This window comes from Mus musculus, chromosome 19 (genome assembly GCF_000001635.26).
Source record: "Mus musculus strain C57BL/6J chromosome 19, GRCm38.p6 C57BL/6J".
Taxonomy (NCBI): Eukaryota; Metazoa; Chordata; class Mammalia; order Rodentia; family Muridae; genus Mus; species Mus musculus.
The window spans coordinates 34,726,112-34,748,707 of NC_000085.6; the positions used below are offsets into that span (position 1 = coordinate 34,726,112).

Below are 22,596 nucleotides of genomic sequence, written 5' to 3' on the forward strand. Positions count from 1 at the left end.
ACAATGGTTATTGTAAGAGCAAAAGAAAATGATGGTAAGGATGTAGAGGAATTGTAACTCTGGTATCTTTCTGATAAGGTTGTAAAATGGTGTGGTCTCTGTGAAAAACACTGTGGTACATCCTCAAGATGTTATAAAGAGAATTTCCATAGAATCCAGCAATTTCCCTCCAATAATTAGATGCAGGCCCTCAAACCATCATGTGTACACCCATGTTCACCATATCACTATTCCTAATTGGCCCAGAGTGAAAGCCACCCAACCCAAATGTGTATTGACAGGTGACTGGGTGGACAGAATGTGTTCTCTGCACACCATGTGACCAGCTTTAAAGGGAAGGAAATGCTGACAGAGGCTGCAAAACAAGTGAAGCTTAGAGGGTGGGGCTAAGGAAAAAGGGCTGCATGGTTCCAAGGGGGTGATGTGTCTGCAACAGTTAAAGTCATACATACAGGAAGTAAAACAGAGGTTGCCAGAAGTTGGAGGGAGAGAGAGAAGGGAATGGGGCCAGTGTATGGAGTTTCAGTTTGAAAACATAAAAAGGCTCTAGAGATGGATACTGATAAGGAATACATAACAACAGTATGAATCTGTTCTTGACATAATAAGAAAACTATACTCGGTCCCTGCCCTGGTTTCCTGGCATGCAACTCTTAAAACACTTGACATTTTAAGAAAACAAAGATCTTGGAAACCATAAGTTCTTGCATGTTAATGAGGTGACTGTTGGTTGGAGACTCCTGGGGGTGGGGGGAAGCTCTAAATGGAACTGGCTGCCAGAAGAATTAGCTATGTGATTGGAGGGTTGCTATATACTTAGACACTCCACCCTTAACCCTGGAAAGAGAGAGGGTCTGAAGAGTGTCTTAATGAGCAGAGACTAATGATTTAATCGACCATGCCTAAGTAATCATGCCTCTATAAAACTGTAGAAAGACACCATCTGGGGAGAAGGAGACCCAAAAGTCCATCCACACACATCAGTTGAGTGTGCAACTCCATATCTCCCCGGGACATGCCTGCTCATCCTGAGCTCCTGACTGTACCCTACCCTATCTTTTCAATTAGATGATGGTCTATATTCTTGAATGTATCCTTTGGGGTAAACTCTTCACATAGTCAAGCAAAGCATTGTCCTACACCCGTGAACTGTTTTAGCACACAAGCAAAGGCAAGAACTTTTGGACACTCTGACTTGCAGCCAGACTGCTCAAAGCATAGATGCAAAGCTGAGCTCAAAGGGAGGCCACACATCCCTCCTGTAGCAGTTTCTCTGAGTTCAAAATTTTCATCTTTGAGGGAACTGAAGATACCAGATGTTACAAAGGAAGTGAAACAAAAGGATGTTCTCATGGGAGGTAAAGTTTTCCATTCTGCTGGGAAGCTTGTTAAGCTCTGGAAGTTAAACAACTCAAAAGCTTTAGGAAGTCCATGAAACTGACCAGAATCACTAGACTCCTTCTTCTGGTATGTAAACTGTATATAAACTGTAAAGACAGATGCCAGATTCTTTCAGATAAACTAAGATGCTAGAAGAGACAGGTGAAGTCACCTGAAAGAAACAGAAGATCAGCCAAGCCGCCTCGGGATTGGGGGGACAGAGACCAACAGAGCTGCCTAGAAGATGCTCAGACCAACTGGACCACCTGGAAAGGATGCTTCACCTGTTGAACTACCTGCAGGCTGTGCAGTTTGGTGCAGGTTTCGGGCTTTTATGAGCTGGAGTGGGCTTTTGGTGAAGTAACTGTCTGAGTCACTTCTGCTCCTGATAGTAATTCTTCATCTATTCTCCTGTAAGTAACATACACCCAAAATAAACGGGTTCACCACGGTGGACTCTGATGGTATCTGTACTTTGGTTTGTGTTGTTTTCCTCTCTGGGGTGAGTAGACTTTTATTCACATTTCCCTAGGAATAGCATTGGACATGTATAAATCTGTGAGGCTGAGAACTTGTTCTGTGGGCACCTTACTATGTCAAGGTAGAGTTAAAAGTTATTGTAGGATCTGAGTAGGCAGGTACAGGAACTTCTTAGAGTTCAGAAAAGGCCACTCACCAAAATCAGCCCCTGGCTATGGATCAGAAGTATGAACTTCTATCATTGTCTTTCCCTTAAAAGTTACTCAGTCTGTGGTACTGTGTTACAAGCCACAGGGGAATAAACTAGCATAAACAGGTCAATATGAATAAGTTATGATAAATCTGTCTTTAAAAGTAGACCATCAGAATACTTTGTAGATAAACTGGACTAGATCACAAGAGGGAGATGGGATCCAGACTTGCCTCTAAAAGGTTCATGTGCTAAGAACTTGGAAGCTGGTGCTACAGTATTGGCAGTTGGTACCATTATAATATGGAGTCTGGTAGAAGATAATTAGGTCACAGGGCACTACCTTCATAAGGGGTCAATTCTCATGTCATGGGAGTTGGTTAAACCCCATAAAACTACATTATATGTATAAAAGGAGAGGTCTGTATAAAATGAAGCCACCCATACACTTGGCCTCTTTAATGATCCCTTTTCTCCTTTCCCTTCTGCTCTGTGTTATATTGCAGCCCGAGGTACCCTATCAGACCGCGGTGTTATAGCACTTCCTTTATAAATCTTCCAGTCCTGGGCACTTTGTTACAGTAACAACAAAACAAACTAAGACATGATATGTACACTTGGAGGCTGGGGCATGACTGCTCACAGAAATCTTAAAGAATGGGGCTGGTTTAACTTCCACTAAAGGACGCCTCAGATTTGTCAGCTTTGCATAGACACTGAGATCAACACTTCTAACAAGTGCCAAGAGAGGCCTCTGTTGGTCCAGGAGCTACACACATTCGGGAGCAGATGTCCCCAGGAGCAGGTGAAGAAAAGGGGAGGTTCAGGTTTCAGTAGCTCATGTTTCTAAGGGAGGTTTGAGAACAAGATGTATGGAAATTGAGAACTTCTAGCCAGAAAGACAAAGAATCATTGAGGGCAAGCATCACAAAGGGCAAGGAAGAAAAAAGGTGACCCCTCAGAAGGACTGCAGCGCTCACTGTCTTCTCAGGCAATCCCAAAACAAGTACCAGAGGTGGTGGCTCAAATGGCAGATCTTCCTCTGCATCATTGTGGGGGCTTGGAGGGAGAATTGTGAACCAGAGACCAGCATAGAGGCTCTGGTAAGGGCTCTCATCCCAGTTTGCTTTCTCTATATGTTCACCTCTCCTCAGTGAATGCAATTGCTCAGTGGAAAGTAATATTTCTCCTCTTCTTCTCATAAGGACATTAATCTTAGTTTGCACTCTCTACTCCACGGCCTTGTCTAAACTGAGTAACTTCCAAAAACACCCCACCCCATTCCAAATACCATCACATTGTGGAGTGGTAAATAGAAGTGCTGGAAGACATTGGTCTGGATCAACCCAGCACAAGACCTAACCAGCCAAAGCCATATGGAATCTCTTGTCCTCAGGTTCTACATTAATAAGCAAAACTAAGTTGTTCGTGTGACTTTTTTAAAAAAAATACTCACACAAGGGAAACCTCTTAGCTTTGACATGTAAAAAAGAAGTAATTCTGAGTCAGGCATGGGGGTGGGCATGCTTGTAGTCCCAACACTTGGGCACAGAAGCAGGAGGAACTTGAGTTTGGACCCAGCCTGGATGACAAAGCAAAATTTTTGTCTGCAGAAAGTCAGGGACTGAACCATGCCTTGGTTCTTGAAGAGCCCGTGAGAGACCCTGGGTTTGATTCTGCACTCAATCAACTCAATAAGCAATCATGTGAAGCTTTCGTGTTTAAACAACCAAATCCCTCTTAGCTCTGGTTTTGCATTCTATAGAAAACCATCCTCGGTGGCTGGTTCATCTGACCACACATTCTGTTTTATTGAATGAGATTCTGTCTGACTCTAGAGTCAGATAAAGAGGAAGCCAGTTAAGATGTCTCACCTAAATCTGTCAATTTGACTTTTGACAGTGGGTAGGACTTAAACACAAGTTCCTGGAGACAGCCTATAATAGTGCCCTCCTATATAGAGCTTTGTGGGGATGTAAAGACATATACTAGGTATTTGGCCCAATAGAAACTTGGCAGCAATTTCAAGGAATTGGGACACATGGATTCCCAAAGGCCATTCCTGTAGCACATATAATTTCCATGCTTCTTATCGCTCTACAGCAGAAAGTCCCCACACTAAGGAGTGAGTCTTTGGTCTGACAAAATGCATGTACTCCAGGTACATATCTAAAAAAGCTCTTGACATAGGAGCCCAAATAACAAATATCTGCACCCTTACTACAGACTTGCTAGAAACATGAAAACCTTCAAGGGTATGGAGGACTGAAGCAGGACTACCAGAGACAGCCAGTCCATATGAGCCACCTCTCTCAGCACTGACTTCCCTCTGCAACCCAGCAGAATTCCCACTCGTTGAAGAAGACAAATAAAGCCGCTTATGCTCTGCGTCTCCATTTTTCTACAAGGAGCTCAGAGAAGTATACTGCTTATAGGCCCACAGCGCTAAGTTTATTGTGATGATTCCACCCATACACTGCTGTAGAAAGCCCTGCCTGGGCACTTTAGACTTAAAGCCTCTTCCGTTTCCATGCTCAGCTTACACAGAACAGAATCACACAGCACAGTATTCTCTTGGCACATTCCCCATGTCCTAGTCATGCTTTGTGGTCCACGCCACTGTGCCCCTTCATGGCAGGTGTGGCCCTGTTCTTTTCTCTTTCTTTTGCCATATCTAACATATTGGGTGTTTAAAAGATAAGCGGTTGTCACATTATAGGCAGTGTGGTCCCAAGTATGATATTTATATTAAAAAAAAAACTATTTAGGGAGCTGTAGTGATAGCTCAGAATGTAAAGTGAGCATGAGGGACCAGCTTGGTCCCTAGAATGCACATTTTAAGCAACAAAAAGTTAGCAGTGGGGAGGTGGAGATAGTTGGATTCCTGGGGCTCACTGGCTGGCCCACTTCATAAATTTCCAGGCCATAAGAGGTCCTGTTTCAAAAAGCAAGACAGAGACCACTGAGGAAAGACAGTTGAGACTGCCCTCTGGCCTCACATACATGTGCACACACAAGTACACACACATGTGTACTTCCCCTTTTCTCACTTACAAACATGTGCTCTCACAGTTACCTAGTAATAGTGGCAAGACCTATGGCTGGTTTTCCATTCTTACAAAGCTTTGCCAGCAACATTTCTTAAGGTAGGGATGTAGGAAGAATTAGCAAAGCACACCAGGCACTGCTGAAGGGATTGTATGGAACATCAAGTCACGCCAATGAAAGTTTTGGCCTCCACCACAGCTCCAAAACAAATATCCCGTATACACACTTGATCAGCAAAAACTTGGAATCTCCCACTTCACGTTTCCCATCAAATTACTCACAAATGGTTTCAGAATATAGCAAGGGACCCAGCGTGAGAGCCAGGGCAATGAATGAAAAGCAGATGTGTCTGTGAGGCAGGCCTCCAGGGAGTCTGCGAGCACAGGCCTAGAGCCCCAGAAGGAGCTCACACTAAGGGAAGGGTGAGTCAAGACACAATTTTAGCTTCTCCCTAGAATCTGAAAGATTAATGGGAAGGAGTTGATATGGGTCATGTTACCTTAAAGTCTGGAACAGACTGAGCCATTAAACCAACCAACCAAACCATAAAAAACCCACAAAACATTTTTTTTATAAATGTGAGGAAGATGAGTGGTAAGTTATATGGTATCAGAACAACTCAAATTTTCTGGAAATATTTTTGATTACAGTAATATAAAAACACCACAAACATGAAAACAGCATAGTCCAACCATGACATTATTAATGTACGGTGTTTTGTTTATCAGTTAAAGTCACTCGTGCACCAAGTGGTCATCTAGACATAAGGAAAACAGGTAAGCCCTTTGACCTGGATCTTCTTATGGAAAGACAATCTTGAGAATATCAACCAATTATAGAGCAGATTTATATCTCAATGGCGCTTAAAGCAATTTGTAACAACAAACATCCGTTCTTCATTTCCTAACTTCATGCCTCACTGATGGCTCCTCTCTGTCACTAAGTCTAATTTACGAGTGACTTCTTTATGAAGTTCAAAAAGAAGAGACACACACACACACACACACACACACACACAAAGAGTAAGGCCACAAGCCCTCAACCCTAGACATACAGGGAGCAAAGGAGCTCTGAGAGCAGAAATCGTGTTCTTCAAAGAAGAGCCACCAGTTGGGTATCCAATACCAAATGGTCAGCCCAGAACAAAATTACAAATACCATTATGTGAGCTGAGAAGGTCACGTTTATATATTTAGGTATATACAGAGAAAGAGAGAAAAGGGGAAGGAGGCAATAACAAATGATGTGACTATAATCTCAAAAATTGAAAAACTAAAAATGAACAGGCAAACATTAATGGATCATAAATTTCTCTTCTACTCCAAAAGCATAAACACAGAAAAAGCTCATATCTGTTCCATGCAAAGAAAAGCATCAAGTATTTTAAAAGCATTCCCACTAATACTCACACGGACACACACACATGCACACACTCATACAATGTACACTCATACACATCCACTATCTACACCACTATATACATATATACATATATTGCTCACATAAAACATACACACAAATACATAGACACACATACATATATATGCACACATACACAAACATCAATACACATGCACACACATGCACACATACAGATATGTACACATGCAGAGAAACACACATACACATGGCTCACTGGCCCAGATCTTATCCTGGATTTCCCAATACATGAAGGAACAGAAGGTAGGCTAAGCCCAGGTTTCTATTACTTGCATCCCCAAACATCCCATCTGACAGATTTTCTGTCCATGTCACACAGGTTGATGTCAGACCCAGCCCACAGTCTGTATCTGTATGCTTGCTCCATAGCCTCTCATGTGGGATTGCTCACAGTTAGCTCAAACCTTACTCTCAGACTTCAGAATCCCTCTTGGACAGAGCAGGAAGGAAGACCATAGTATGTCCAGCTGTACAAATGGAACACAGACTTCTGATTTCCCATCATACGGCTAACTATAGAAGCAGAGGACACCACACTGCGTGACACTGAAGCTTCTGGCCTTTCTCCCATGACCCCTGCTTCCACATGTCATAACAGTCCCACAGCTGGAAACTAGATGGTCTTCAGATGGCTCTCTCTACCCAGAGAACATCATGCTGCACATTTCCAGGAGAAAAAACCAGAAGTATGACAAAGAAAAACGACAGGAGATTCCTTCAGAGTACAGACTCCTCTTAGAACAATGAAGATGTTTGACTAAAGCACTCCAAGTTACTTGTGCAATGTGTTGTTTTTCCAAGTCAATTCTTCTAGGTCTTCTTTAAAGATTAAAGGCCAAGATGTAAGCTACTGGACTGTTGTTCGACAAGAGGCTAGCTAACTGTACATCCTTCCTAATAGCTACACATGACGGAGTTGCAGCATTCTTAGGTCCAGACCAGCCAAGAGTCATTCTTCAGTGACAGAGAGACTCCACTTATTATCCATGCTCTATCTCTGAGGTCACAACCTAGCTGTGTCTTACAAGCTTTCTCTGCAGCCCATCTCAGCTATGCATGAGTAAGTCATACTGTCAACTGATTGTCACAGACAGCAACCCTTCTGGAATCTAGGGATGATAAGAGCATTGAGCATTCCTCTCAGATCTTTTCTTCTCAGCTCTCAAGCTAGGTAATTCTCACTGTATTTGAGTTTCAACTTTCATAAGCCCCTTCCTCACCATTCTTCTCCCCACCCATCCTCCTAGCTGGCCCTGTTCTCTCTTTGTCTCCTTAGAGACTGTATAGACAGTTATGCTCAAGTTTCCTAACACTGCAACCCTTTAATACAGTTTCTCTCCCACTACTGTAAAGTCGTTTTCTTCCCTTCTGGAGCCTAACCTCTTTTGTAGCTGTCCATAGCCTCTCCCTGCCCCTTTGCCCTTTTACCTCTGTGGAACAGTCTTTGCTTCCTGCCTTCACTAAATGCCACTCAAGCTGGTTTTGACTTTACCACCAATTACCTTTCATGTCTGCTGGTTAATTTATGTTCTTCACCAGTTAACATTTGTGTAGTGTTGCACTTGTCTCTCTCATTGAAGCTGCTCTCCTAACTTCCATGACAGTTTCTCTTATTTACCCTTCCTCCCTACAGAGCCATACTTCTTCCTTTCTTGTGCTAAAGTCTCTTCTTCTGACCACTCACGATATGTTGTTGTACTCATTCAACAGAGACATAGCACTTAACCATAAGTCAAGGAACCAAGTCTGTTTTCTATTGCTAGAAGACAGTGATACAGACTAAGAGAGTTATAAAGAAAGGAAGTCTTATTTGGCTCACAGCTTTGGTCCAAGGTCAGAGAGCTACATTTGGTGATGGCTTCCTTGATATCAGAGCAGTAAAGCAGTTAAGAGTTAAGAACATCACATGATAAAGATGAAATATGGTAAGAGACCTAGCCCAACTGGATTGTATAGTAGACCCATCCTAGAGACAACCTATACATCCATTAATTTATGAATTACATGATAGATTAATCACTTCATAAAGGCAGAGTGCTAATACCTCCTAGAGATGCCATGTGGGTCCATTCCTCTGTATCTCATAACAGAAGTGACTTCGCATTGATTTTGGGGACAAGACATATTCAAGCCATTGCATGTACCATGTCAGTTAACAAAGCTGGTTAAGTAGGAACCACCAAAATTCTCTGAAGGGTTACACTATTCATTACATAAACATGGCACACATCTACAAAAATTTCTCTCCAAAGTTCTTCTACAGTGAGTCTATAAATAAGATAGGGTCTCTGCCTCCCAGTCTTGGCTCAGTGGGAAGGGTCAGCATATGGCCAGACTGAGTATTTTTTGAAAGTATAATGGCCAAGACATGGCCTGGGTGCAGTAGGGATGCAGCCTTGTTATTCTCTTCCATTCTCTCTCGGAATTTCCCCAGCTAATCACAACCAGGTGTGTGATTTCAACCGACTGTATTAGTACATGGTGCTCAAAGTTTGCCTTCCGTGCTCAGAATATCAAACTGCCCATTGATGTCTCTACTAAAAGCCCTGCAGAACAGTGAGCATCAAGAATATAAAGAGAAGTGTTACTATCAATCATTAACCTTAGTTCCCCTCTGCCCAGGTTCAATAGACACCTACCTCAGCACCCTAGTGGGCTTCTCTAAAATCCTCATTCAGAGTTATTAGTCTGAAACATGAGCTAATTTTTTTCACTCCACATCTGTTAAGAAATTATCAAAAAAAGTTGGACATGATGGTGCTCACCTTTAATCCCAGGAGCCAGAAAGCAGAGGCAGATGGACCTCTGAAGGTTCAAGGGGAGCCTGGTTTACATAGTGAGTTCCAGGGCAGTAGAAAGAGAAGAGGAGGAGAAAGAGGAGGTGGAGGAGGAAGAGGAGGAGAAAGAGGAAGAGGAAGGGGAGGAGGAGGAAGAAAAGACTCAGATGAAGATGAAGAGGAGAGAAGGAGTAGGAGGAGGTAGAAGAGGAAGAACAGGAGGAGGAAGAGGAGGAAAAGACAAGATAAAGACAAAGAGGAAGAGGAAGAGGAGGTAGAGGAGGAAGAGCAGGAAAAGGAAGAGGAGGAGGACAACCAGGAGGAGGAAGAGAAACAAATAAACCAACAAACTACCAAAGCAAAATTGAAAGATTGTATAATATGCAAGATCCTAACCAGGGTCCTGCCTGTTCCCTAGGACCCTAGCTATGTGCCCTGCATGTGACCCTTCCAGCATCACTTTGAAGAACTATAAGCACTTTCACTCAGTGTGTGCTTTTCCAGCCCAGTGCCTTTGTACCCGCTACCCTGCATGTCTAGAATATTTCCCTCTGACATCTACATATCCTTAATGGTTTGACCCTAAAGGCTATCTGAAGTGCCTTGGGCCCTGAACACCCACACAAGGCTGGTGAGTCATGCAGGTTGCTAAACCTGGTTGTTCCTAAGGTGGAGGCCTGCGGGCTACCCACATAGCAAAGAGCCCAGAGCTTGCTGGGCAGGCAGCGGCCATCTACCTCGTGAGCAGATAAGCTCATTCAGCCACATGAACAGTTGGATCATAATATTTTACAGAGAATTGAATTTTCACCTGAAATACTAGTGGGAACTTCATCTCTAAAAAATTAGAATATAGAGTTCTCTGAATTATATTTTTTTTCTGAACACAGAAAATAGAGATGGCAGCCTAAAGAAGCCAAAAGGAAAGAAAGGAATGCACAACACTTAATTTTCATGCAGTGGTCAGTTCTATTAGGGAGACACTAAGACTACTAAGTAAACCGCTCTGGGTGTCTTATTGATAGAGCATATTCTTTACCTTAGTGGTTAGGCTTTTTCTAAAATATACATCAATTTTTGTTTTATTTCTGTTCTTGAGGCAGGGCTTCACTATGGAGCTCTAGCTGGCCTGGAACTCACTATGTAGACCAGTATGACCTCTGAACTCAGGGAGATCTGTCTGCCTCTGCCTCTGCCTCCTGAGTGCTGGGATTAAAGGTACACACCATTATGTCCAGCTCATTCACCACCAGTTTTTAAGTTAACGTAGTAGTAATGTAGTGGCTGGTGATCCTTGCAACTACAATTTCAAGCAGGCTGTAAACACCAATGTGTCTGGGTCAATGAAACACAACAAATCACAGAGACACAGAGAATGGGGACCTATGCCAGGACCCTGTGGGAACACACCCAGACCCAGCAGAGCCCATCCCATTAGGTGAATTTAGACACAGGGTTAATTGATAAACCATACTACTACTTAACATCATTTTATGTGAAAGCTGAATACAACAATGTCCATTCCTGTGTCTCAATCTACCTTTCTGCATGTCTATGAACATTAAGAAGGGGTCCCAGAGATTTTCCCAGAGATCAGGGTTTTCAAACAAATGTCCTTGCCTTTGATCCCATCATGTTACTGTCCATACACACATTAGCATACATGGTACCATCCAACTTTTTGGCAATTATATACACATATAAATGGGAAAAATGAAAGAATAACGTATGAGTTGAGTGTAGTGACTTATGTGGGTGCAATCCTTGTACTGAGAAAGTGGAAACATGAAGATTGGTGTGTGAGGCTGATCAGGGCTACACAGAGTTCTAGGGCATCTTGGGCTATGCTGTAAGACCTTGTCACTGACCTTTAACTAAAATATAAAGTGAGCTCCGTTGACCAAACTTTTGCATTAAGTTAACATGATGTCAGAGAAGGGTACCCAGTTTAGCTTAGCTAGTACCCAGAATCTTATATTTGAACCATCTTATTTCTATCTATAATACTCTCTCATAAAATATTTATCTTAGACAGAACCTCTATACTTATCAGTCAGAATTTATACTTATTGCCCTGAATATCCAACTAACGACTGGTGCCTCTCCCCACAGATCGCAATTTACAGTCACTAATACTAGAGTCTCCCTGACACTTTTCAACACCGGTGCACATTAGTTTCTAGAAGCAGAGCCAATCAGAATCCAAACCAAACTGGACAGATACGCACAAAATACCTGAAATGTAGAAACATGGCCCAGTTACTACAAACTTGTTTTAGCTGATAAATTGCTTGTTCAAGAAACACCTTCCTAGGAAGCCGAGTCATGAAAATTTGGACATCACACCTTCACAGGCTGTAAGGGGACACAAGAACCAGCCTAAGGCTTGAAGCCAGGCTCCTACCCAGGCCCTAGGTATCCTTCAAGATGTCAGAAATCTGTAAAAGGCTGTTAAATCACCAGACAAGATCCATGAAGATACTACTTTTTACATTGTATTTATTCGCTGTGGATGTGTGGGGACATGTGGAAGTCAGAAGACAACCTTTAGGAGTTAACTCTCTGAATCCCCCATGTGGATCAAATGCAGAGCAGAGGTCAGGCCTGTGGCAGCGAGCACCTTCACTGGCTGAGTCATCTTACTAGTCTTAAGATGTGCATTACCTTTCCATTAAAAGAAACAAAGAAACAAAAAACAGCTATTCTTGGTTGTATGGTTCTTTTGTTCTGCCTTTGCTGTTATTCTTTGTTTCCTTTGGTATTAGGATCAAAAGCTGGGCCTCAACACTAGCTGGGCAAGCCCTCTGCCCTTGAACACATCCCCAGCCCGGTAGTTAGTTCTAAGTAATTCCATTAGCAAGTTTTTGATTGTTGTTTGTTTGTTGTTCATTTTCCAGGTTCTGTGGTAATCACCTCGCCACATTTTCTCCAAGATGGAAAGCCTAAGGACAAGTACAACCTAAAATCAACAGATCGTGCTAATCACATAGCACAGTATTTAAACTTCTTTCCTATAAGAGCACAGTATATCTTTTGCATATAAAGCCTATATTTTGAAAACCTATTTTGATGCAATCAAATAAAAGAGAAGGTATGCAGAGATAAGTTTGACCGATCAGGTTTACAACTCAGTCCATGTAAAGACATATAAGGCAAAAGCCAGACATAGTGGCAGATACCCGTTATCCTGGCACTAAGAAAATTGAGGCTGGAGTCACAAGTTAAAGCCTAGCCTGGGCTATACAATGACTTGGCAGGCATCCTTAACTCATGTAAAACCCTGTAAAAGAGAAAAAAGGAAGGGAGGGAAGGAAAGTAGGAAAAAAAACTTTAAAGGTATTTCGGAGGAAGCAATTGTTACAGAGACAAAGGTCAGGGTATTAGTCTCAGAATTATGCCTGTAATGAAAAACAATTACCAAAGCCATGTAAAGGAAGGCTGGCCAATGAATTAGTTGGTAAACTATGATTATGCAGTTTGGCTAGTGCAATGGCAAATGAGAATTGTATCCCCCCTCCCCCCAAAGTCCATGGATCTTCAGAGTGACAATATTAAGAGGGGGCAGAACCACTCCAAGATGGAAGGAGATAGGTCATTGGGAGCTCTTGGAAACAATTGGTGCTCGTCTTGTCAGATGAGTTAGTTCTGAAAAAGTAGTCTAGTCCTCTCCTGCAACCATTCTCTAGCATCCTGTCAGTATTTCTATGTGCCTTCTCCTTCTCACATGCAATCCAACCGTGGTACCTTACACCATGATGTGATGCCGACCAAATAATGTTTACCGATCTTGGACTTTTAGGCTCCAAAACTTTCGTCTGAATAAGCTATTTTTTCTTTACAAAGTATCCAGTCTCTGTCATTTTGTAGCAATGGAAAATTTGAGGTTCAGATCTTATATAAAAAGTAGCTTAGTGAATGCCACAGAAGAGGAAACTCCATCCCACCACTGAGCAAGGCTTCCCACATACTGAAAAGACACTGTATAACAAAAAGAAATTTTTTTACGTAAAAGAAAAATTTTTACTTAATTTTTTATCAGACATGTTTTAAAATACCCCCAAAAAGACATGTTTAGAAAATATCTTAACAACTGTTTGTTTCAATAATTTTTTTCTGAGGTAGAATAAAATTTTTACATATATAGATCAGTGATCCATATATGGTTACATGGGAGTATTATAAACTCCTGATACTCTTACCTTACCTCAGAGCTCTTTAATGGGAAGATTTTGGGTGGGGACATCGATAGTTTTGCCCCTTCTGGTGATTTTAACGTATAGACAGCACTGAGAACCACTGGCATGGAGACTTGAATGGACACATGGACACAAAGGTGTTACACATCAGCCAGAACAAACAACTGACCGTGATATCAGTTAATTACGCCTGTGACTTTGAATTCCCCTATTGTAAGAACTGAATTCTGACCATTAAGACTGGGCATGATCGTTGTCTACCTGAAGTTCTCTTTCTTAAAGCCATTTGGATTGCTGTGAAAGAAAGTTTCTGCGTCTTGGTGGCCTCCTCTGTGTGCCACTATATGACTGTTTTGAGATTCCAGATTTAGAGAGCTGAAATTGCTATTTCGAGAAATGCAGCTGTTTTCAATAGATAAATATGATCTCATTTCCATGGAAAGTATTTCATCGAGTGAAGTAGAGTTGCTAAAACAATACTGTTTTTTCCAGAAATAAGTAGTTGTACTCTCAGTTTGTAATATGGCAGATAATCCAGGAAATGCTAAACTGCACTCAAGAATATATTGAAGATTTACAGTGTATGAAGATTGGGGGTGGTGAGTTTTAAGGGTTGGTGTAGTTCACACATTATGCTGATGTTCTGTGTCCACACTCGAATGAGGGGGTCATCACCTAGGGTTTAGAGAGAAACACACTCCTGGCTTTTATAATGATTTATAAGTCTGAAAACTGGGTTCAGGACTCCCATATAATTTTGAGTGCATATTTCTGTATCCTTGAGAGGCCGATAAACAAGAAGGCTCGTGCAGATGCCAAAACATGAGCTATTCTCGGAATATACAGAGAAAGCTCAGAATCAGACACTACACAATCTCTCCACGGAAGCTACCAGACCACTAGAACTTAGTAGAAAAGCTGATATGATATATTTGCAGCTTCTTATTCAGTTTTTAATATAAGTGAATATAAGTTAATTTGCCAGCCTTTGTATATGGAGTCATGAATGCTGTTCTGTGGGCAGTTGGTTAGACCAAATTCATATTTCTTGGTTCTATTTCTTTAAAAAGTGAAGTGGAACCTTAAAGAAATTGTAAAAAAAATAAGTTTCTGAGTACAAAATCCTACATATTTTTACTCTACTTCTCAATTATTTTATGGCTGACCACTCTATGTCTAAATTGCAGTTCATGTTGACTTGTTTAAACTTTATGATATGTCATTGTATGTGCTCGTTCATGTACGTGCAGGTGCATATGTATGGGGGTGTGGAGGTCAGAAGACAATGTAGGGTGCCATTTCTCAGGTCCCATTGGATATTTTTTTAGACAAGTCTCTCACTGATCTAGAACACACCAAGTATAAAGATTGGCTGGTCAATGAGCCCCAGTGGTCCACCTGTTTATAACTCTCCAGCACTTGGACTGTAGGTGCATACTACCACAGGCAGAGCGATTGACATGAGTTAAGGGGATTTGTGTTGCAACACATATTTGCAAACCAAGTGCTTTCCCAATCAAAATATCTCCCCCACTCTTTTCTTAAATTGGGATAGAATCAACATAGCAGAAACTCCAACTTGATCATCTTCAATTTTCGTTTTCTCATGTCACCAAGAACTGAGCCCAGAGCCTTAGTCATGTCAAGTCATGCCAAGCAAATAGTCTAACACTAAGCTGCATGTCTGATTCCAGCTTAGCCATTTTAAAATGTTCAATCCATTAGCTTTAGTATAATCATAATCTCTGCAAACAGCTTCACCATCAAATTCAGACCCAAGGCATCATCTCAAGGAACCCTGTACCATTTCCAGTCTCTGCCAGTTCACCCTACCTCCATTACCTGGATACTACAAACCAATTTTCAATTCACAAATGTGTTTCTCTGAACATCTGGAATCATACACTGGATGGCCTTTTGTAACTTGCTTCTAGTGTTTTCTAGAATGGTGCACTGATGCTCTGTTAGTTTGTCTGACTTTCTTGGGCAATTCTAATCTCATTTTTGATCAGACCTACAAAGGTCTATGAGTTAGAGGTGTGATCTCTAAAGGACTACTAATAGAAGGTTCCAGAACAATTAACAAGTGGGGTCTTATAGTGTATCTTTAGGTTACTAGAGATGTGTCTTAAGGAGCATTGTGAAACTCTGCCCTTTCTTTGTTTTTGCTTCTATAAAGTGAACCTTTTTCTTTGCCAACTACCATGCACACCCACATTAAGACACTCATCAATAGGTCTACTCCATTTTGGACTACAATCTCCAAAACGTGTAAACCAAAATAAACTTTTCTCTTTATAAGTAAATTTTCTCAGGTAGAACATTATAATAACTTGAAGATGGGTAAGACATGGGCCCATGTAGCAATCAACTTATTCATGGTAATAGTACTTTTCATTTAATACTAACATGAAATTAGTTCAGGGAATGTTTAATTCAACAGCAAACTTATAGCAATATATTATAGCCAAATTATATAGCAAAAAAAATTGTAGCAAATCCAGTTGGCCTACACAGACTAAATAGCACTCTCGGCATGCACCTGAGTGAGAACGACCATAGCATATCAGCTTACAACAATGATACTCCATAGCAATGTCTATGCTTCAAGCAACAACCAGTTTATATCTCCAAATAAAACTGTTAGCCCAATGAGTTGATTTAGTGTTGGTCAATACTTCATTACCTGGGATAGGGAAGCATGCTCAGGGTACAGAAGTGATGTGCTTAAAACACAACCCAACACAGTGCCAATTAGTCTCTATAAGACAGTCTTTATCTGTCTTCATAATGAAGCAAGTCCGTCAGGTGTGGTGGCAAACACCCTTTATTCTAGCAGTTCAGGTGGATCTCTCTGAGTTCAAGGTGAGCTTTTTCTATATAACAAATTCAAGACCAGACCAGGCTACATAGTGAAACCTTATCTCAAGACAAACAAAACAAACAGACAAAAACCAGCAAGTGGTCTTATGCATGTTGCTACTGCCCGGTGATTTCATATGTGTGACTCCCTGCTATGTCAGAAAACACTGACTCGCTGTGGTCATTCACCTCCTTTGGCTCCTACCATCTTTCTGCCCCTGCTTTTGCCTTTTCTGAGACATCCCGCGGGTCTTTGGTGAAGAGGTATAGTATAGATGTCCCATTTGGGGCTGAGTACTGCACAAGATCAAACTAACAAAATTTTGACGTGAAAGGGAGATGTGGGTATGAAGTCCCACCTCCACTTAGGGATCTATTGTGAATTGATAGCTGTCAAGAGAATGGGTTTTCTTTAATGGTGTGTCCCTAGGTAGGTTGACTATCTACCATTCCAGTGAATGGTTGCATACTCAAGACTGTATTGGCAACACAAATTGAACTCCATAGGTTGTGTGTGTGTACAAAGTTGGGTGGGTATGGAATAGGGGGTGAATCTGAGAGAAGTTGAGAGAGGGGTAAATATAATCAAACATCTAATGTATGAAATTGTCAAATTAACTTTTTTTAAGTAGAAGAAAGAAAGTGGGACTAGGGGGTGGTTCAGTCATTGGGTGCTGGTGCAGCAGGTAAGTCTTGGGGTTCAATCTCAGTACAACAAAAGAAAAGGGAAACAAAGCTTTTCCACGCTATTGACCTTTTGTGGAGCCACCCAGTGTGTCCACATTTCTGTTGAAGCCTTCCCCAGCCTTTAACTCCTCACAGCCTACACACAGGCTCCTCCCTTTCCATTCCCAAGTTATCTATCTGTCATGGTAGCCCGGATAAACCTTCAATGTCTTTTCTTCCAGGCCAGGCTGTAACCCACCTCAGCCTTCAGCTGTGTATTCTTTTTACAGCCCCTCCTACCACCAGCAAAATACAGTCTTTACACAAATTATTACTATGCAATCCAATAAATATCTATTAAGTCAACAGATTAGTGTGCTTATGGAATAATAGGTGATCTGCAACATTCTACCTGACTACAACAACTCACTCCTCTGGACCATCTACGATGGAGCAAATTGAAGTGAACAGAGAAAACAGTCAGGCATGGTCACACACACCTTTAATCCCTGCACTTGGGAAGCAATAGGCAAATCTCTGTGAGTTTGAGGCTATCCTGGTCTACATAGTAAGCTCCAGGCTAGCCAGGGCTACATAGTGAGGCCATCTCTAAAAAAAAAAAAGAAAAGAAAAGAAAAGAAAAGAAAAGAAAAAGAAGGAAGAGAAAGAAAGAGAGAAAGAAAGAAAGAAAGAAAGAAAGAAAGAAAGAAAGAAAGAAAGGAAGGAAGGAAGAAAGGAAGAGAGAGGAAGAAAGGAGGGAAGGAAGGAAGGAAGGAACCAACAGTGTAGCAAACACCAAAAGCTGTGACCTTACCTAAGCATTTCATAAAGGCCACTTAAAATAGTGCCCTGTTAGATAATGAGATTTCCTGATAGACTTGATGTAAAAGAAATTAAAACTAGAAACAAGGGCCTGGGGAGAGGGCTCAGTGGGTAAAGTCCTTACAACTAAAACATGAAGCTCCTGAGCTGGGATCCCCAACACCAAGTAAAAGCAGAATGTGACAGTACTTGTCGGTATTCCCAGTGCTAGTCAGTGGAGACAGAAAGATGCCAGGGGCTTGCTGGATAGTCAGTCTAGCCCAGAGGGCGAGCTCCAAATCGTGTAAGAAGAACTGCTTCAAGCAAATCAATCAATCAATCAATCAATCAAACAATCAGTCAATCAATCAATCAGGTAAAGAAGAGAGAAAAAGGCATTCCAGTTCCACCACTCCAGTCCCTGGCCTCCACTCACAAGTGCATGGGCAAGCTCACCTGTACAAACCTAAACCTGCTAAACACACACACACGAAACAGAGAATCTTTTTTCTGCTCAAATCCTCCAACATATTCCACTGTGATTTGATTTTTCTCACTTAAATCTTACCATAGCAATGGGTGAGTTTTTAGATAGTCATGAAAGGTACTCACAAGAAAGTACCTTACAGATTGTAACTTAAAAACAAAAAACAAAACAAAACAAAACAAACAAAAAAACCTAAGGATTAAGTGAAGAATGCAAAAACAACCCAAACACTGCACTGACTTTTTTTTTTATTTTTTGGTGTGGCTTTATATGACCAAAAACCTGTCAAGTTCATTTAGATCATTTCGATAAGTCACTATTAACAACTACAGACATGCCTGAGCTTGCAAACTGTGCTTTTTGAAGAAAATGCAGCTGAGAGAATGTTAAATCTGGAATGTCTGTAATTCAAAGAGAAAAATTACCATGGTGACAGGTTTACCAATAAGGCACATGACGGTGTAGCCCAAGTCAGTTCATGAACATCAAAGCAACTGTGAGAGTTGTTCGTTTCCCATGATTATAAGTTCAGCAAGTTGACCGGATCTGAAGACAGAACATTCACATTTGTTTCCCTGCTTAACGTAAAACTGAAATTCTCTTCCACCTGGCTAACAGAATTCCAGGGAAGTTTTCGATTAATGAACTTCAAGTTGAGCTCTTCAGAGCCAAAGTCCTTCATTTTGTTCACTGACACCTACCCAATTCTCAAAACAGCACTGAGCATACAGTGGGCACTCAATAAATACCTATTACATCGAATTAAGTTGAAGAAGCATGCAATATGCTGCAGTGGTATTAGCTAAATCAGCCTACAGTTTTAAAATCTAAGCCGTGACTTCTGTTCCAGATCACCGAGTTACTCATGACGAACCTCCGGACCACGCTTCTTGCAACAGCTCAGCATTGCAAATCACTCAGATCATGTCTTCATTACTAGCCATTTATCACCAGAAGAAGCACAGAATCTGGACTCCAGAGCCACTAGAGGAACCTTATTCCAACTTATCCTTGCTTTTCCTGGGAGTTTATTTGGGAAGTATCCACATATTCATCTTCATATGGGAAGAATTTTAAACATTGCCTAAACATGAGGCTCCTTCTTCGCTTCCTTCCTGCTTTCTCTCCATGTGTGCCTTCTTTTCTTCCTGTCATCCTTTCTTCCCTCCATTTTTTTTTTTTTTTTTTTGAGATAGAGTCTTCCTATGTAGCCTTCACTAGCCTGACAGTCACTATGTAGCTCAGGCTGATCTTGAACTCCCAAGAGTCCTCTGCCTCCCGTCTCTGATGTGCTGGAATTACAGCCATGTACCATCATCCCAGGTTTAAAGTGTTCTTAACTTTTAACACTTACACAACAAAGGCAGTTTGACTGAATCGACCTCTCATCTAGTTCAGAACTCTCTCAGGTTAAAAGCAGATGAGTAATTACAAGGATGAGAAAATTATATGCTTGGGCCGGTCTAGTCATATGGTGCCGGGGTTGTTGTTAAAATGCATAGAGGCAAAATACCCTAAACACTGACCAGGACGACAGGGAGAAAGCCTGGATTTCAATATTGGTCCCAACTACACTTAAAGATATAAGTTTTAACAAACCTTGCAGACATGGCTCTGAGCTTCCCAAGCTATTCAACTGAAGGGTTTGAATCTAATAGATTCTCTAAAACTCATTTCAATTCTAAGATCCTGTAAGTAATACGTGATTGTGTCCAGTCTCTCAGTATCCAAAGCTCACACTTTCTACAGTCATAAGCCAGGCATCACGGGTGGCTAGCACACCATTAGCTGTAGTTTAGTGTGACTTGGGGGTGGGGGTGGGGGTGGGGGGGAGAAATTACACAGCCAGCAGCTGCAGATTTCAACAGCTAGTGAGCTCAAATACCCGTAGCCACAGGGTCTTCCTGAACTTGGCAAGCCCGAAGATTTTTTTCCTTCTGGGCTAGGTTTAGCAGAGACGCTGGAATGCCCACATAGCTCTCAGCAAAGCTGGGAAGAACAGCGGCCAGACAAAATGCAAGCGAGTGGCCCAGAACACTGAATCACCAGTTTGCACCAAACATACAGGGCTGGCTGCTTTAGGGTAAGGAGCGACTGGAGAAATTAAGTTTAATTCATTCCAAACGGGAAGGCCGGTGTGCTCTAAAGAGATCACCTAAGGATAATAAACGGTTGGTGGGTAGGAGAGGGTTAAAAAGCAAGAACACCGGACAACCCAGGGGGAAAGGCGGTCTGTCTTGCCTGGGAAATGCGCATCTGGAAATCACAGGACACAGATCAAAGCCACTCTCTGCAGCCACCTGCCTGGAAACCCAGCCAGACACTCCAGAACACAGGACAAGTGGGCACGTGCTTCCATTCTAAACCCAACAAGTGGCCAGACTTAGGATCTAGACACAGCTGAGCTCCGGGATAGATGTAGAATGGAGCGCCTGCGTCCTTCCCGAGGTCTAGGTCCAGCTCTGCTGCCCTATCTCGATTCCTAGCCACCTGTTTCTACGGAGTTGGGAAACCTTAAGGACAGAAGCAAAGCTTTCCGCACCGGGACAGCGCCGATTCCGGCGTGCGCTCCGCTGTCCTCTGTCCGGTCTCCGCCCGCCCACATCCCGGGACCCACGGGTGCTCACCTCGCGGGGACAGCTGCAACGCTGGCGACGGCGAGCCCACATGTCCCCTTCGCGGCGGCCCCTTCCCACGGCTCTGGAGTCCGGTCCCGGCTGAGGGGCGGAGGAGCGCACAGGGCGGAGGCGCCGTAGGGGCCGGGGCCCGCAGGCAGCGCCCGCCGGACACTGTCACTAGGGAGATCCCACCGCCCCGCCCCGGAGAAGCAAAGCTCTCAGTCACCGCAGCCCCGAGGGTGACTCTGCCCTGCCGGCGGACGGGCTTTGTCCCCGGATCCGCTCTGCGCTGGGGGCTTGACCACGGGTGAGGGGCGCGGGGAGGAGGGGCGCCTCCAGGTTATGTAATGCTTAGGCCCGCGAGTCGTGAGCCAGCTCACTGGGGACTGCAGGGCTCTCTCTGTAACAGTCTTGTGTAGCTGGGACCTACACTAAAGAAGGCTGGGTGTTCTCAAAAAGATATGTCCCTGCATGGTCAAAGAGTAGAAGCTGTACAAAGTCTCCTGCACGTGCATCTTGCAAGGACCGGGACCCTGGTCAGACCATTACACAGATCAGTCAGTCCTAAAGACTTGAGTTCAACTCGCCCCACAAAGCCCCATGACTTTGGGCAGTCAACTTAACTCTGAGTCTCAGTTTCTCTATAAAATAAAAGAACATTTGCTTCTCTCTCTTGCTGAGAGGAGAAAATGGGTTCATTAACAGGTTCATTAACAGGCTCATTAACAGTGTGTGTGTTTGGGGCTGGGGGGGGGGGGGTAAATGGTGTTTGCCCCGCCCTCCAGGAGGCACTGTGTGCTGCAGGTTCCAGGCTAGCCATCCCCTCAGGTATCCTTTTAGGCAAAAGCAAAGTCTCTGAACTGACGAGGTCAGACTCAAGCTCATAGAAGTTATCGCAATTCAGAATGGTCCTTCAGACGGACGCAAGCTAGGAACTGGTTAGAAATGCCAACCTCTAAATGTCTTCTTTTCAACAAAAGTCCTGGCTGATTATGACGAACGGCAAAGTTAGAAAAGAAATTAAGCTTTCAGGAAAAATTGAGAGGAACGGGAACCCACTGGTCAATAGTAGGCAATATTGTACTTTGGATTTGTTGTTGTTGGGCACGAAGGTTGTGTGTTTGAAGAACATGTGATACCATGTGGTCCTGAAAGATCCTGACAGAATGTAAAAGGACACAGAAGCCCTGGAATTGGCAAGATAGATGTCAGTGTTAGCAGAACTAGCTTCACTGATTTAGAAAAATAGAGGTGCACAATGCTCTGGCCACTCCTTGAACCTGTGTGTCTGCCAATGTTTTGACTGTTCATTGAACCCAAGTGTGTGCCCACTGATGAAGCCCATTGCCAGGTGTTTGTGATATTGCTTGCTGAGAAAGAGTCAGAAAATCTCCCCAGCAACCACAGCCCGGCCAATCCTGAGTTGCTACACCTGCACCAGACTCTTTCCTTGTACCCCTCCCATACCCATTTCTTGAGAATAGACATTGTTTAGATCTGGAAATCCCCTACTCCCCCCCCCCTTCTCCTTTCTCCCCTGAGGGCCTATAAAAACTGGGACCTCTTTCCCCTCGGGGTCCACTCCTCTACCCCTGCGTGGGATATGAGTCGTCCCCAGAGTTCTGGCTTTCCCCAATAAAGCCTCATGTGG

General features: G+C 42.8%; 1 protein-coding gene across 2 annotated transcripts in view; it reads right to left on the reverse strand.

Annotated features, from left to right (window-relative positions):
* Positions 1-21,382, reverse strand: part of Slc16a12 (solute carrier family 16 (monocarboxylic acid transporters), member 12) — a 79,093-nt gene extending 57,711 nt beyond the window's left edge. The window contains exon 1 of one of the 2 annotated variants that reach the window (XM_006527078.4): positions 20,955-21,382. The gene's annotated coding sequence lies outside the window, so the exon portion shown is untranslated. The remainder of the gene's footprint in view (positions 1-20,954) is intronic. The other variant, NM_172838.4, reaches the window with a different exon arrangement.
* Between the last annotated feature and the right edge of the window lie 1,214 nt (positions 21,383-22,596).